The following is a 16280-nucleotide window of genomic DNA, read 5'->3' as shown; positions in this document are numbered from 1 at the left end:
AGGGATTAATAGCCCCTCTTACTCTCTTAACGTTAGCTAATTTAGAAGATTTAAATCCCTCCTTCTTAATAGTCTTAAGAAGAGGTCCTAGATAAAGAAACGGAAGAAGAAACTAACGTCGAAGTAGTCGAGGATAACGCTGACTTCGAAGAAGAAGAGGAAGCTGCTAGATTAGATAATCTAAACGAAGAAGGAGACTATAGGAAAGTAGTAAAGCTAGAATACGCCTACCTTCCTACGCCTCCTCTTATAGAATAAGAAGAAGATCTAGAAGCAGCTTTTTTAGTTAGTCTTCCCGTCTCGACCCCTAAGGGGGTAGGAAAGGCACCTCTCTTAAAGGATTACCCGGCTGCCTTTTTATCCCTACTTCGAGAAGCAAAGGAAGGTATAGGGCTCGATATAGATACTAAAGAAGACTAACTACTCCCCTATTTCGATTGTTTTTCCGACTTCTATCTAACGCTTATAGAAGACGGTTCCTACGGAGCATTTATAGTAGGCCGGCTCTTTAAGCTATAGCTATTAGCAAGGAAGGTATATAAAAGAGACCTCCCGGACCTACTAGTAAACTAGAAGCAGCTAGAAAAACACCCCTTTAGAGACTAGTTTTTCTAGGCCTAGAAAGACTACCTAACCTTATACGAGGAAATAGGGTCTTTTAAAGAGGTCCTTAAGGAAAAAGTAAGAGGAAAATAGGTCCTTAGCTATAAGTAGGTCTTTATCTATAAGACTAATAAATATAGCTTCCTTTAGAAGTATAAAGCCCGGCTAGTTATTTACGGGAATTAATAGGAAAAAGGGGATCTACTTACTAGGGCAACCACCCTAGTAGGGATGTCTTTTCGGACCCTTATAGCTATAGCAGCAGAATTCGACCTCGAGCTCGATTAGATAGATATAGTTAACGCCTTCGTTAACTGCCCTCTCGAGGAAGAAGAAGTTATCTATATATAACTTCCTCCTAGTTTCTAATAGCTAGGAAAGGTTCTACGGCTTAGGAAAGCTCTATACGGACTACGAAGATCACCCCTTCTTTAGCAATAGCATTTAATAGGTTCCCTCGAAGCCTTAGGCTTTAAGAAAGTCCCTTAGGAACCGTATATAGTATAGAAGGGTAAAATTATAGTCTTCTTCTACGTCGACGATATTATCTAGGCCTACCTAAAAGAGGAAGAAGTAACTACTAGGGAGGCTATAAAAGGCCTATAAGAAAGGTATAAGATAACTAGGCTAGGGGAGCTAAAGTAGTTCCTAGGGATACGAATCCTTCGGAATAGGTCCTAACGGACTATCTAGCTTACCTAGGACGCCTATATCGATAAGGTCGCTTATAAATTCCTCCCTAATTCCCTCGATAAGAAGCTTCCTTCTACGCCTATATTAGACGAAGAGCTTTTACTTAATCCGTCCTTTTAAGCTAGGGAGCAAGAGAAACACTAATATTAATAGAAGGTAGGCTCCCTGCTTTTTTCAGCTATTTCTACTAGACCGGATATCTCTTTTACGGTCTCCGGCTAGCTAGGCATAACTAGAATCCTAGCCCTAGGCATTAAGAAGTAGTAGATAGAGCTATCCTTTATCTCTATTTAACGAGATTATATAGTCTACGCCTAGGAGGGCAGGGAAGGAAATCAGCTGCCGAAATCTTCCTTTATTCGAGCGATTCGTCCTTTACTGACAATTCCTTAGATAGAAAGAGCTTATAAGGGTATATTATATCCCTTTTTAGAGGAACTATTGCTTAGAGAGCTTCGAAGTAAGCTACCGTTACGACTTCTAGTATAGAGGCAGAGCTACTAGCTCTTTTAGAAGCGTTAAAAGAAGCGATTTTCCTTAGCCGGCTGCTAATATCTCTACGACTATAAATTCCAACCCTATTAGCTATAGAATGCGATAACACGTAAACTATACGAATTCTTACGGAAAATAGTAAGTTGTCGACCTAGCTACGGTATATCGATATTTACTAGCATTAGTTACGCTAAGAGGTCTAAAGGGGACTTATTTCCGTCTATTAGGTTCTAACGGCATCGATAAAAGTCGACGGTCTTACGAAGCCCCTACTAAAGTAGAAGCTAGCTATCTTTTTATAGCAAATTAAGCTAGAAGACGTTCGAGAGAAGCTGTCCTTAGAAACCCGCCTTAAGAGTCTACGAGAGGAGCTAATAGCACGTAGGAGGAAGGAGACGTCTATAGCCGAAGAGAGGATTTAGGGACTTAGCCTTAGAGAAGCCCCCCTTTCTTATAGGACTTAATTTCCTCCTTAAGGCCCCTTTTCCTAAAGTAGGTCTAAAAGAGCCCGGGGCTAAAACCCGGATTTCTCGAGTAGGGGATAAGTATAGACTAAGACCTCCTATACGCTCACGGCCTAGGTATTTAGCTTTACCCTTTCTATAAGGGCAGGCTATAGCTAAGGGGTGTGTCATGAAGCGTGGCCTAATTTCAGAGTTCTCGGAGATATCCCTTAGTATAAGGGACCTAGGAAGCTAAAAACAGGTTTTAAGGAAGGAGCTAAAAGGAGGTGCAGAGAGGGAGGGGCAAGAGGGAAGCAGAAGTAGCGATAGCTTCCTATAGAGGTGGCGAGAGATAAGACGGATGTGCCGGCAACGGCTAGAAAGGAGGGGAAAAACCGGCAAAAAGCTCGGTAGTCGAAAGGACATTAGTAGCTTCTTTAAGCAGGATCTTCTTTATTAATCGAGATGCTAGACGGGTATAAAGAGGGACGTTAGATAGAGGAAAGAAGGACAATTAAGGCAATATAATAATCACTCCCTACCTTTATTACTGCTTCTATAAGAATCAAAACTCTCTGCCCTGCCTGTCCGACCCCTTACTTCTAATTTCACCTTCGTGCATTTTATATATACTTCTCGTATCTCTCTTCGCGAGACCTTTATATTTTCCCCTTAACGCAATAATAACTCTATATATTCTATATTAATAGCAATATTAAGGCTCGAATCTAGTCCTGCTAGAAAGACTTAGTAGATCCTAATAGCCCTAAAAACTCTATTAATATAGAGGTCCCTTAAGAAGCAGAAGCTATCCTCGCTCGAGAGGCTACCGAATAAGGAGCCGCTAACGCCGCTACCGCTACTACGTTTAGTCTAGACGATAGGGAAGTCGAATTTAGCCGTAATGGAATATTCCTAGCTTAGAAGCGCGTTATTTACTCGAAAACCGAAGCGGATTTCTATAAGTCGTAGCGGCAGCTTAATAAGACCTTTAGTTAACACTAAGGGCATATCGTGATATATATCTCGAACGAATATATACCATGGCGTGAGCAGTAGGCAGGCTACTTTATTAGCTAATATCGTAACTTCGGGCAGCGGGTAAATAGCCTAGTTAAGACCGCCTATAAGGATATAAAGTTTTATTTAGTTATAGGCACCTCTAACCTCTTATATCTTTACGATGCCCTTATATAGATAGTTAAGAATAAAGAGATAATATATATATAAACGGCTGCCCGGCAAGAGATGCGACAAAGGCGTTAGTTCCTTAGGCAGACTTAGCTCGGGGATCTTAGTGTGAAAATCACCTACGAAGCAGTTAACCTACTTACTATATAATATAGGCTTGCCCTCGCCGCGATGCCTTTACTAACGCGGGAGCTATAGCTATTGCGGCCTTATAGCGGGCGATTTATACACCAACTTAGGCTGCCTTATGCACACACGATCCTTCAACGCCTTTAAGCTAGGTTAACGCTTAAAAAGCGTGATGTTCTCTCGCGATAGTAGCTAAAGAAGCCGTCAGTAAAGACCCCCCCCTTTTTTAGGTAAATTTAATACTAATTACTACTATTAGGACCTCGAGGAGCTATTGCTACGAATCCGCGACCCCGATGTTATTACTATTACACGCGGCCGGCCCCGTAATAATAAGCTACCTATACCAAGCTCCCTTATAGCGAGGGTATCACAGACAGCATCATAGACGGCATCACAGTCATAGCCGGCTATAAGGGCATCCTAGCTACCTAATTCGAGTTAGGCTAGCTTAAGGCGGCCCAACGCAAGCGTTCGAAGGCGCCGGGGGCGCGACGAGATTAATGAACTTAGCTATAGCCCGCGGTCTCTCGTAGCATCACAACAAGGATCATTAGCTCGAGGAAATACAAGGGGAAGGGGATCAAGAGGAGGACGCGGCAGGAGGGCGCCGCCGCCGGTCAGGGCAGCCGGCTTCGTCAGGGCAGCCGGCTTCGTCAGGGCAGCCGGCTTCGTCAGGCGTTGGAGGGATCGTTGAGTGGGATGCAATTGAGGCGGCGACGCCGCCGCCGCCTACACAGCCGTAAGGGCCAAGGAGGAGCCGGGTCAATTGACGGGCCGATTGTTGCAACTTCGAGCTCAAGGCCCGGAAATGCGTTATTTGAGCGAATTGAGAGGCATGCGTTATATGGCCTTTATTGCCTCTTATGTGTGTGCGGGTTGTGTGTGCGGGCGGGTGCAGGCGCGGGTGCGGGCATTTAGGCGGTACGGGTACTTGCCAGGCGCGCGCGGTATAAATAGGCGGGGCGGGCTGGCTTTAGTACGTATCTTAAAAATAGGTCGAGTATACAAACAGCAATATGCTATTATATAAATAGCAATACTCTAAAAAAAAGGTATAAAACTCTATAGTAATTTATAAGAGGAAGAGTTAAAGAAGAAAATAAAATAAAAGAAGTAAGAAATATATATATATACTTTTTATATTATAGTTATACGGCCGATATATAGGTAATACTATAATAGTTACTTAGCGGTAACCGCTAGTATAATAACTATTAACGTTATAGAGTATAGACTAATATATACTTATATAAGTATATATACGCAATATATAACTAAAACTACCTTTCTTCCTAACTAAATATATATAGTATAGCGAAAGTAATATATATTAAAGATATAGCTAAGATATTTATATAAGAAAGGAGATAATTATAAGAGCGCTATTAAGAGGTATAAGCTAATAAAGTACTTAGGTATATAGTACTAATATATTAGTAGGGTATTAGTAGGGAATAATACCTACCTTACTTATATATTATAAACTACTTACTACTTTAATAGAAAAAAAATTCTCCCTCTTCTTATAAGCTTTAGTCTTATAATAAAGAGAATATAATATATATAATATAGTACCTCTAGCTATCTCTATTACTTAACTAATCGTACTATAATATATATTCCTTTATATTAAGAATTTAAAGTATAAAAGGTACTTTACTTAATAAGTTTACTACTCTAAGAGGTACTAATAGGCTATAAAGTACTTAAGGTTTTTATAGTTTATAAGAACCTTAAAGCTCTTATAACTCTAAAACTCTACTTATTATTACTTAAGGTAACTAATAATTACTAGTATTTCTTTATTATAAATACTATAATTCTACTTTACTAAGGTTAGCTTATAAAAGTAAAACGCTACTAGTTACTTTTACTTATTTACCTCCTAAGAAAGTATCCTTTTAAGCGCTTAGCTGCTATAGTTTACTTTAACTATTATAGACTAGTTAAAGTCCTACTAAAGTAATACTAAGGCTTATAAGAATAGGTCCTTAAGCGTATAAAACGCTCCCTCTTATATAGGCCCTTAATAAAAAGCGGTCTTTTTCCTAGTATTCTTATTTAAGGGTATTATAATATAAGAAAAGCCCTTAATAAATATCCTATAATAGTTTATAAACCTAAGAAAGCTCTATATACCTATTTATATAGTTAGGGCCGCTTAGTCTTATATTACTTAGATCTTTATAAGGTCTACTTATATACTTATACTTATATAGATAATAAACCTTAGGTACTTAACCTTCTTAACCTTAAATTTATATTTATTTAGGTTAAAGTAAAGCCTATAAAGTTAAAGGCGCTTTTAGACCTTTTATACTTTCTTTATATAGTTCTTATAAGATCTACTTATATAAATAAGGATATTATTTATAATATAAAAGGGAACTTATTAAGGAAGTCTTAAAGTATATTATTAATATAATGCTAAAAGGTAGTAGGCGCTCTTAAAATACTAAAGGGCGTTATAAGCTACTTAAATAAGATATAGTATATATAAAATACTATCTTTTACTTATTACCCTTTAAGATCTATACTTTATAAAACGCTTATTTTATATTTAGCTTTATAAACTACTTTACCTTTAAGAGGTTATAGAGTATATTTAAGATTAAAGGTAAAAAGTAATAGTATTATATACTAGTCCCTTAGTATAGGGCTAGTACTTTAATCTTACTATTTACTTAGATCTAGTATAAGTTTAATAAGTAACTAAATAAACTAGCTATAATATATACTTAAATATATTATATAAACTAGCTATTATAAGTTATTACGTATATTAAATATAGACTAGCTACTAGTCTTATAAGGTAAAGTAAAAGTAGTAATAACTATCTATATTCTTCTCTACCTACTTAAGATTTAATAAGTTCTCTATCTTTTATATATACTATAGTAAGTATAAGACCTTACTTAAGGCTTTAACTAAGTAATATCTTAACCTTATAATTATATAATAGTAGTATAGTATATTAGCGGTATTTCCTAGCATTTTCCCTAGGTAGGTATAGGTATTTCTTTATAATTTCCCTACTATAATCTTTTAATAACTTTTTAAAGAAATATTAATATAATACTTAAGGAGCTATTATTACTTAGAAAATTATAGTATACTCCCTATATAATATATCTATAAGGGAAATCTTTTAGAATATCTATATAATCCGTTTAGTTATTATTTCTAGGATTTCTAAGTAATTTCTTAGAGTTTACTTAATAGCTTTTAGGTTCCTTCTTTTATAAAGAGCTTTAAGGAGTTAAGGGTAACTTCCTTAAAGAAAGTAAATATCGTTATAAGTACCTAGATTATTAACTATAGGGTGTCCTATAATAAGTAGTTTAGCTTTATAATTATATTTAAAGCCCTATAGTTATAATAAAACTATATCTTACGTTTTAGCTTATATATAAATAAGACTAGCGTACTTACTTTAAAGCTACTTACTTAACTTAAACCTTTATTTAAGAAGGTCCTTAAAGTCTTTTTTAGTACTAGTAGCTCTATATATAATATATTATATAGTAGCCTAAACGGTATAGGTAGTTCCTACTCCTCTTTATTAATATAAAGTATAACCTTATAATTTACCCTTAGCTTATATAAGTTAAGCTTATCTACTTTCTAAGACTTAAATAGTATTAAAATATTATAAAAGCGTAGTAATATTAATTACTATAGCTTAGCGGGCGACTTTAGCTACTTTATTTAAAAGGCTTAATAGATATCTATTAAGCTAACTATATAGATTACTATATTAGCTGCTATATAACCTTCCTCCCGCTTTAATTATTATATAGTTCCTATAAAAATAAAAGTAAGAACCTTTTATATTAAGTATAAAGCTTATATACTTAGTTCTATACTTATAAAGCTATTATTATAATAGACCTACTATTATATAAGCTTAAACTATAGCTTCTTTTAATATAGAATTAAGTATAACTCTATATATGATAACTAAGGTTTCTTAAGAACTTAGCGAAACGTTAGTTAAGGGATTATATAAGCTATAATAAGCTTATAATAGCTATTAACCTTTATAGCTAGCTATATAATACCCTTAATCTTTATACTTTTTATTGCGCTTAAAGCGCTTTTTACTTACCTTAGGACGATCCTTTTTATTAGTAGTTATATCTTTTATATAAGCGCTTTATTAACTATAGTATAGTACTAATAGCCCTTATTTATAAGGGTAGTAACTAATAAGGAGTTATTAATTATAACCTATATTAAAGTAATCTTAATTTTTATATAGGTAGATAACTCTTTCTTTTCTTTTATTAGTATTAGTAATTAAGGCTTTAAAGCTTATTTTTACTTTAAAGCTACTCTTTTTCTTTAAGCTTAAGGGAGTAAAGTCCTTTTTATTACTTAAGGTAAAGAGTAGTTTTATCTTTACTACTTAAACTACTATAAGTCGCTTAGCTAAAAAGAAAAGGTATTTTAATATAAAGTATATAAACGCGCTATAATATAAGTAGCGGCCGTTAGTTTTTTTCTTTTTAATTTCCTTACTTATTACTTACTTCGCCTACTACCTAAGGTATAAGGTAGTATAAGGGGTAGTCGATAGTGTCTTTTTACCGCGTTTAGCTTAGTCTATATAAGTAAGTAATATTAAGGTATACTTATTTATATTAATAGCTAGCTATTTATCTTATAAAAGAGTAATAATCCTATTACTACTATATAATATATACTTATAAGGCTTTTAAAAATATAGTATTTACTTATAGCCCTATACTACCTTTATTAACTAGCTTATATACTTACTATAGTTAGTAAGTATAATTATAAGGATAAATAGCTCTTATAAGGCTAGCGTAATTAAATTATATAGGTATATAAGCTTTATATTATCTTCTTATACTATAGTCCTTACTACTTATAAGAGCGTCTATTTAAAATTAAGGAGGAATTCGCTAAAGGTTTATTTATCTTTTTACTTAAAGGTTTATAGCCTATCTTATACCTTCTTCCGCTCTTATATATTACTAAACGTATATATAAAGTATTAAAAGAAGTCTTATAGGTCGCCTTTACCCTTAAGGCCGCCCTTATCTTAAATTCTAAAGATCTACTATATCTAAGGCTTTAGTAATATATAAAGAAGTAAATACTATACTATATTATAATAGCTATTTAAGATATATTTCTTATTAGTTATAAACTTTATCTATAGCTAGTTAAGAAAGAAGTAAAAAGGCCTTAGCTTACTATTCTAAGTTAGCTAAGGGAGCAGCTTTTATATTAATAGTATCGCCGATATAACTAATATTATAGAGGTTATAGGGGTTAAAGCTTGTCTTATAGACGGCTCCCTTAGTATAGCGAGAACCGTATCCTTCTTACTAGCTATTATGCTTTTAATCGCTTTTAGGATAGCTACGATACTTCCTATCTATTTAAGGAAAGGCAGAGTACTCCCTTAAGGAAGTAGTACCCTCTTTAAAGAGATATCTATTAGATCTATTAGTTAATAGCTTATACTATTATATAGTAAGTAAAGGTATATATATAGGTGCTATTTATAAGATAATATTAATAAGCTATATAAAGTTTTTTTATATATAGCTAGCTTATATATATATATATAGGATCTAGCCCTCTATATATAACTATATAGCTTAGGCTATAACTTAAGTCTATAACTTATAATAGTTAAAGACTCTTATACCTATAATATATAGCTATTAAATATATATAATAGGAAATGCTAGGAGGGAAGTCTTAAGAAAAATACTATCTTTAAAGCTTAAAAGCTTAAGGGTATAAGTTAGCTTTAACCTTTACCTTAGCCTTATAATAGTATATAATATAGAAAAGAACTTTGCCCTATTTACTTATATAGATATATCTATTAGGTTCTATTACTTAATAGAAAGAAAAGTAGGTACTAAGAATATTATATTTACTAAGATTATAGGATTTTAATAGTATAGTTAGATCTTAATTTAATTAAGAAACTATAAAGATCTAAGGAGGTAGAGGTTAGCTTTATTTCCTACTAAGAAGTAAAGCTATTACTAGACTACCCTTTAATTAATATAATACTATAGTATTTAAACTTATAATAGTCGCGATAGCTTTACTAAATTAAAACTAATTAATATACGGAATATATTATTAAAAAGCTTACTCTTAAGATTACTTTTATCTTAAAGGATAATATCGCTAGTAAATATATTATAGTACCTAGGCTATTTAAAGGAATGCCTTACTATACCCTTTATTATAAGAAAGGTTATAAATATAACCTATAACTACTAGTTAAATAGTAAGAGTAAGTTATATAACCCTATTAATTATAAGTTCGACTCCCTTTAATATATAGTTATATAACCTACTCTTTTACTTTAATAGGAGCGCGGTTAATAAACTTAGGGACCTAAGGAGATAGGATATAAATAAGGGGGTTTTCCTTATATCCTATCCTCTTAGGTCCTAGCTTTTATAATTTATATACTATTCTTTTTTACTTAGTATTATAGTAGCTACGTTCCTTATAAAAAGGGTTAATAGTAATAGCCTTTAACTATTATTTAAGTAGTAAGAGTAGGTTATATAACCTTAATTAATTAATATTTAAACCCTCTTTTAATAAGAAGGGTAACTAGTATTATATACTTAAAGGGGTATAGTATTAGTTACTAAATTAAATTATCTTTTACTATTCTTTTATAAGATACTTTTAGGAGCCTCTTTTATTTTAAGATAACCGCCTTAAATAAATAGTAAGGTAGCTATATTTAATATTAAAATAGCCTTATATTTATTAAACTAAGCGCCCCTTTACTTAATACCTTACTATCTAGAAAGCTAAGGTAGTAAGGGGGTATATTAAGGAGAGGGGGTATAAGAGGCTATAGTTATACTTATTAGACCTAATAATTATATATAAGGGAGCCTACTTAAGAGTAATAAATTAACTAAGCTACCTAGCTTATTAATTAACTATACTTATTAACTATCTAAGTAACGCTTAGACTCTTATAGCTATCTAACTCTACTTAGTTAACTACGATACTATTATAAAGCGGGTTATTCCTTTATAGCTATACTTATCGCGAAGCGTGGCCTGATTTCGTAGTTCTCGGAGATATCCCTTAGTAAGAGGGACTAAGGAAGCTAAAAACACCCGGTATAGAAGAAGGAAAAAGGAGCTAAAAAGAGGTATAGAAAGGAGGGTAGGGGCATAAGGGGAAGCAGAAGTAGCGATAGCTTCCTATAGAGGTAGCGAAAGATAAGATAGATATGCCGGCAACGGTTAGAAAAGAGGGGAAAAACCGGCAAAAAGCTCGGTAGTCGAAAGGACATTAGTAGCTCCTTTAAGCAGGATCTTCTTTATTAATTAAGGTGCTAGATAGGTATAAAAGGGGGCGTTAGATAGAGGAAAGAAGGACAATTAAGGCAATAGAACAATCACTCCCCTGCCGCATTTACTACTCCCGTAAGAATCAAATCTCTCTGCCCTGCTTGTCCGACCCCTTACTTTTAATTTTACCTTCGTGCATTTTATATACTTCTCGCATCTCTCTTTATAAGAGTTATAAGCCCGGGAGGAATAGAATTCTTATACCTTCCGGCTACTAAAAAAGGCACCTTTCTTATATCCCTCGTAGCTTCCTTTTACCCCTCTTACTAGAAAAGCCGATTTTTACCTAACTTTTCTACCCTTCCCCGTAATAATAACGAAAACCGACTCCTCTACCGTCCCTATAGTCCGTAGGACGATTCTTATAGAGCCCTAAGATTAGGATAAGTAGGTAAAGGAGCTACGGGCTCGTATAGATAGAACTATCTATAATCTAGTCTTCTTTAAGAAGTAGGACCCTCTCGAGCCCCTTCTTCGTCCTAGGGCAACGGACTTTATAGAGGGAGCTACCCTCTTCTCCGAGCTAACCTCTATATAATAGAGAGCTTTTTCTTCTACCTTAGGCGACTACGAGAGTTACCGAAAGGAATACCTCTACGAAACGAAGCTACTAACTACTGCTCGTACGGCGATAACGGAATCCGTTAGTGCCGTAAAGCTAATCTCTCTTCGAGAGGAAGAAACTCCTAGGTAGTAGCTTTTAAAGCTCGAGACCTTAATAGCTCCCTTAAGGGGCTATATAACTAACCGTATTAGGAAGACCTATACGGTATACCTAGGAGCCTTTTCTACTAGGAACCTACTAGCTTCTTCGTAGCTAGCTAAGTAGGAAGAAATCCTCGAGGAAGCTAACTAATACTTCCTTACTAAAGCTCTTTCCGGCTAGTAGCTATAGGATATATCTTTGCTAATAAAGCCTATTAGTAACGGTTACTCGACTATCTTTTAAGAGGCTAGCTAGGAACTAAACGAAGAGGCTACTAGAGTATAATAGTAAGCAGTCTTATTCCTTCGTAGCTAGCACTCGACCTAGACAGCTCGACCTATAGCTGCTACAGCCCCTATTGCTGCGGCCCCCGCTGCTGCTACTGCGGCTATTGCTCCTTCGGCTCCTCCTCCCTCGAGAGCCTTAACCCCGTCTTTAACGGCTGCCTAAGTCCCGGCCCCGGCTCCGCCTTTTGCTCTAGGTCCGGTCCCGTTTATTAGACCGGCCCGACTAGTCCCCTAATAGACCTTTTAGTCCGTTAGTCGAAAAATCAGGGAACTAGTCGAAATCGAACCTCTTCGTTAAAATCAGCAATAAGGGGTAAAAAGGGGGGGTTTTTAAGCAGACCTTCTAGACCGGGACGAGGATTCCTCGAAGAAACGAACGAGGAGGAATTAACCTACCTACTAAGTATGCAAAAAGCCCTATCGGCTAGAGGACTACTAGTAGGTCTTCGAGGAAAACCGACCTAAAGGAGTTAACCCTTTAAAGAGACTACGAGAAATAGTATAATAGTCTCTTAAGGAGGACCCCTTATTATAGAAGAAGATAGACGAGATTTAGGTTGCTAAGAAATAGTAACTAATAACGCCGCTGCCCTTATTCGAGCCGCAAATTCAAGGGAAAATCGTTAGTATAGTAAATCTAGCATTCGTCTTCCCTACGGATTAGTAAGACTAACCGTTAGGACCCTCCGACTATCCCCTACGAAAATTAGCTATCCTTAACTCTAGTACTTCCCTCGATATCTATAATATACTCTTATGATTCCGGTCCTTTAAGAAGGCACGAAGGGAATACCTTATTACCGGGGAATTAACCGTATAGATAGAGGAATATAGAAGGGTGAATTTTACGATAAAATTACCTAATAGATCTATATAAATTCTTCGAAGAAAAAGGGTAGCTTTTTGCCCTTGATTTTTAACGAGTTTAATTTCCTTCCGCCTTCTTTAAAAGGAAGGAATCTTCTAGGATATAACGTCTAAGCCTACGAGGCTAGTCTAGAAGAATTAAACTATCGGGCTTATCGAGGAAAAATTCGGTTAATTTATTCTCGAATTCCGACCTATCCTTAGGAAGGAACTACTCGAGAAGTCAGCTTTCCCTACTAGGGGGGTAGGATCTAAGGACCCTCTTCTAGCAGCCCTAGGAGACGGTCTTCTTTAGTACGCACGACTTAGTTACCCGGGCCCCCTAGCTTTATATTAGCTAGGCTAATAATAGGGCGTACGAATAAGGGGACTAAAGACCGTCGAATACGAATACTACGGCTAAGGAAAGACTAGGAGACGAATTTCTAAACGGACCCTAATACGGCCGGACTAGCTATATAAGGAAATTTAGGTTAATTAAACTAACGTCTCTAGGGATTAAGAAAGCTTCGTTAAGGTAATGTTTTTTATAGACGCTTTTTTAGGGATAGTTTTCCCCTATTTCTTATAGACCTACCTAAGTAAGTATAACTAGTCTACCCTCCGGGACTTCGTTAACTAAATAAAATCCTACTTTAGCTACGAGGTAAAGAAGATACGGTCTAACGGAGAGCTATTTACGAAGGATATCTTAAATTAGCTTTAAAAAAGGGGCATTTTACCCCTCCCGTTAGCACCGAATACCTAGGCCTAGAACGGAGGGGCAGAAAGATTAGGGGGTGCTATAATAGAAAGGGCCTATATAATAAGACTTACTACGAGGCTTCCCTACGACCTTTAGAGGGAAGTCGTTAAGACCGCCTATTACCTATAGAACCGGACCCCTAGAGGGACTACCTAAGGAATAGACTAGAAATCCCCCCTTAAGCTCTTTATAAAGAAGAGGGCCTCGCTAGCCTACCTTTATACCTACGGCTATAAGGTATACGTAATAGCTACCGATATATAGCTAAAAAGGAAGAAGAAAAGAAAGCTTAATCCTAGAGCCTTTATTAGTTACCTCGTTAGCTATAATTCTACGAATATCTTCCGGATCTAGATTCCTCTTCTATAAAAGGTTATTTCGACTAGGGATATAATTTTCGACGAATCTAGCTTCTTCGACGGAAAGAGGGATTAATAGCCCCTCTTACTCTTATAACGTTAGCTAATATAGAAGATTTAAATCCCCCCTTCCTAATAGTCTTAAGAAGAGGTCCTAAACGAGGAAATAAAGGAAGAAACTAACGTCGAAGTAGTTAAGGATAACGCCGACTTCGAAGAAAAAAAGGAAGCTGCTAGATTAAATAATCTAAACGAAGAAGGAGACTATAAGAAAGTAGTAGAGCTAGAATACGCCTGCCTCCCTACGCCTCCTCTTATAGAATAAGAAGAAGATCTAGAAGCAGCTTTCTCTATTAGTCTTCCCGTCTCGAACCCTAAGGGGGTAGGAAAGGCACCTCTCTCGAAGGATTACCTAGCTGCCTTTTTATCCTTGCTTCGAGAAGCAAAGGAAGGTATAGGGCCCGATATAGATACTAAAGAAGACTAACCTCTCCCCTATTTTAATCGTTTTTCCGACTTCTACCTAATACTAATAGAAGACGGTTCCTACGGAGCGTTTATAGTAGGCCGGCTTTTTAAGATATAGCTATTAGTAAGGAAGGTATATAAAAGAGACCTCCCGGACCTACTAGTAAACTAAAAGCAGCTAGAAAGACACCCCTTTAGAGACTAGTTTTTCTAGGCCTAGAAAGACTACCTAGCCTTATATAAAGAGATAGGGTCTTTCGAAGAGGTCCTTAAGGAAAAAGCAAGAGGAAAATAGGTCCTTAGCTATAAATAGGTCTTTATTTATAAGACTAATAAATATAGATTCCTTTAAAAGTATAAAGCCCGGCTAGTTATCTATAAGAATTAATAGAAAAAAGGGGATCTACCTACTAGGGCAACCACCTTAGTAAGGATGTCTTTTCGGACCCTTATAGCTATAGTAGTAGAATTCGACCTTAAGCTCGAATAGATAGATATAGTTAACGCTTTTATTAACTACCTACTTAAGGAAGAAGAAGTTATTTATATATGACTTCCTCTTAGTTTCTAATAACTAGGAAAGGTTCTATGGCTTAGGAAAGCTCTATATAGGCTACGAAGATCACCCCTTCTTTAGCAATAGCATTTAATAGGTTCCTTCGAAGCCCTAGGCTTTACGAAAATCCCTTAGGAACCGTATATAATATAGAAGGGTAAAATTACGGTCTTCTTCTACGTCGACGATATTATCTAGGCCTACCTAAAAGAGGAAGAAGCTATTACTAGGGAGGCTATACGAGGCCTATAATAAAGGTATAAGATAACTAAGCTAGGGGAGCTAAAGTAGTTCCTAGGGATATAAATCCTTAAAAATAGGTCCTAACGGACTATCTAGCTTACCTAAGACGCCTATATCGATAAGGTCGCTTATAAATTCCTCCTTAATTCCCTCGATAAGAAGCTTCCCTCTACGCTTATATTAGATAAAGAGCTTTTACCTAATCTATCTATTTAAGCTAGGGAGTAAGAGAAACACTATTATTAATAGAAGGTAAGCTCCTTACTTTTTTAGCTATTTCTACTAGACCGGATATCTTTTTTACGGTCTCCTAGCTAGCTAGGTATAACTAGAATCCTAGCCCTAGGCATTAAGAAGTAGTAGATAAAGCTATCCTTTATCTCTACTTAACGAGATTATATAGTCTATGCCTAGGAGGGTTGAAAAGAAAGAAATTAGCCGCCGAAATCTTCTTTTATTTAAGCGATTCGTCCTTTACGGATAATTCCTTAGATAGAAAGAGCTTATAAGGGTATATTATATCCCTTTTTAGAGGAACTATTACTTAGAGAGCTTCGAAGTAGGCTACTATTACGACTTCTAGTATAGAGGTAGAGCTACTAGCTCTTTTAAAAGCGTTAAAAGAAGCGATTTTCCTTAGCCGGCTATTAATATCTCTATAACTATAAATTCCGACCCTATTAGCTATAGAATATAATAATACGTAGACTATACGAATTCTTATAGAAAATAGTAAGTTATCGACCTAGCTATAGTATATTAATATTTACTAGTATTAGTTACGCTAAGAGGTCTAAAGGGGACTAATTTCCGTCTATTAGGTTCTAACGGTATTAATAAAAGCCGACGGTCTTACGAAGCCTATAAGAAGGTATAAGTAATAAGGGTAGAATCGGGTAATCGATAACGTAAGCGGAAAGATCGGTCGAAGGAGTATAGGGTGGGATTTCGTCCGGAATTTATAACGAGCATATAAGGGGCTAAATAATATATTAAAAGAATAGCGTTGCAAAAGATGCTTGCGAACTTGCTTGTTCTATCTACTACTCCTAGGGAAATCCTTCGTCTTTTATAGACTATTGCTCGCCTACTAGTAGACTAATTAGTTA

The sequence above is a fragment of the Hirsutella rhossiliensis genome (genome assembly GCF_020360975.1).
Source record: "Hirsutella rhossiliensis strain HR02 chromosome Unknown scaffold00006, whole genome shotgun sequence".
Classification (NCBI taxonomy): Eukaryota; Fungi; Ascomycota; class Sordariomycetes; order Hypocreales; family Ophiocordycipitaceae; genus Hirsutella; species Hirsutella rhossiliensis.
This window is presented reverse-complemented; position numbering follows the sequence as displayed.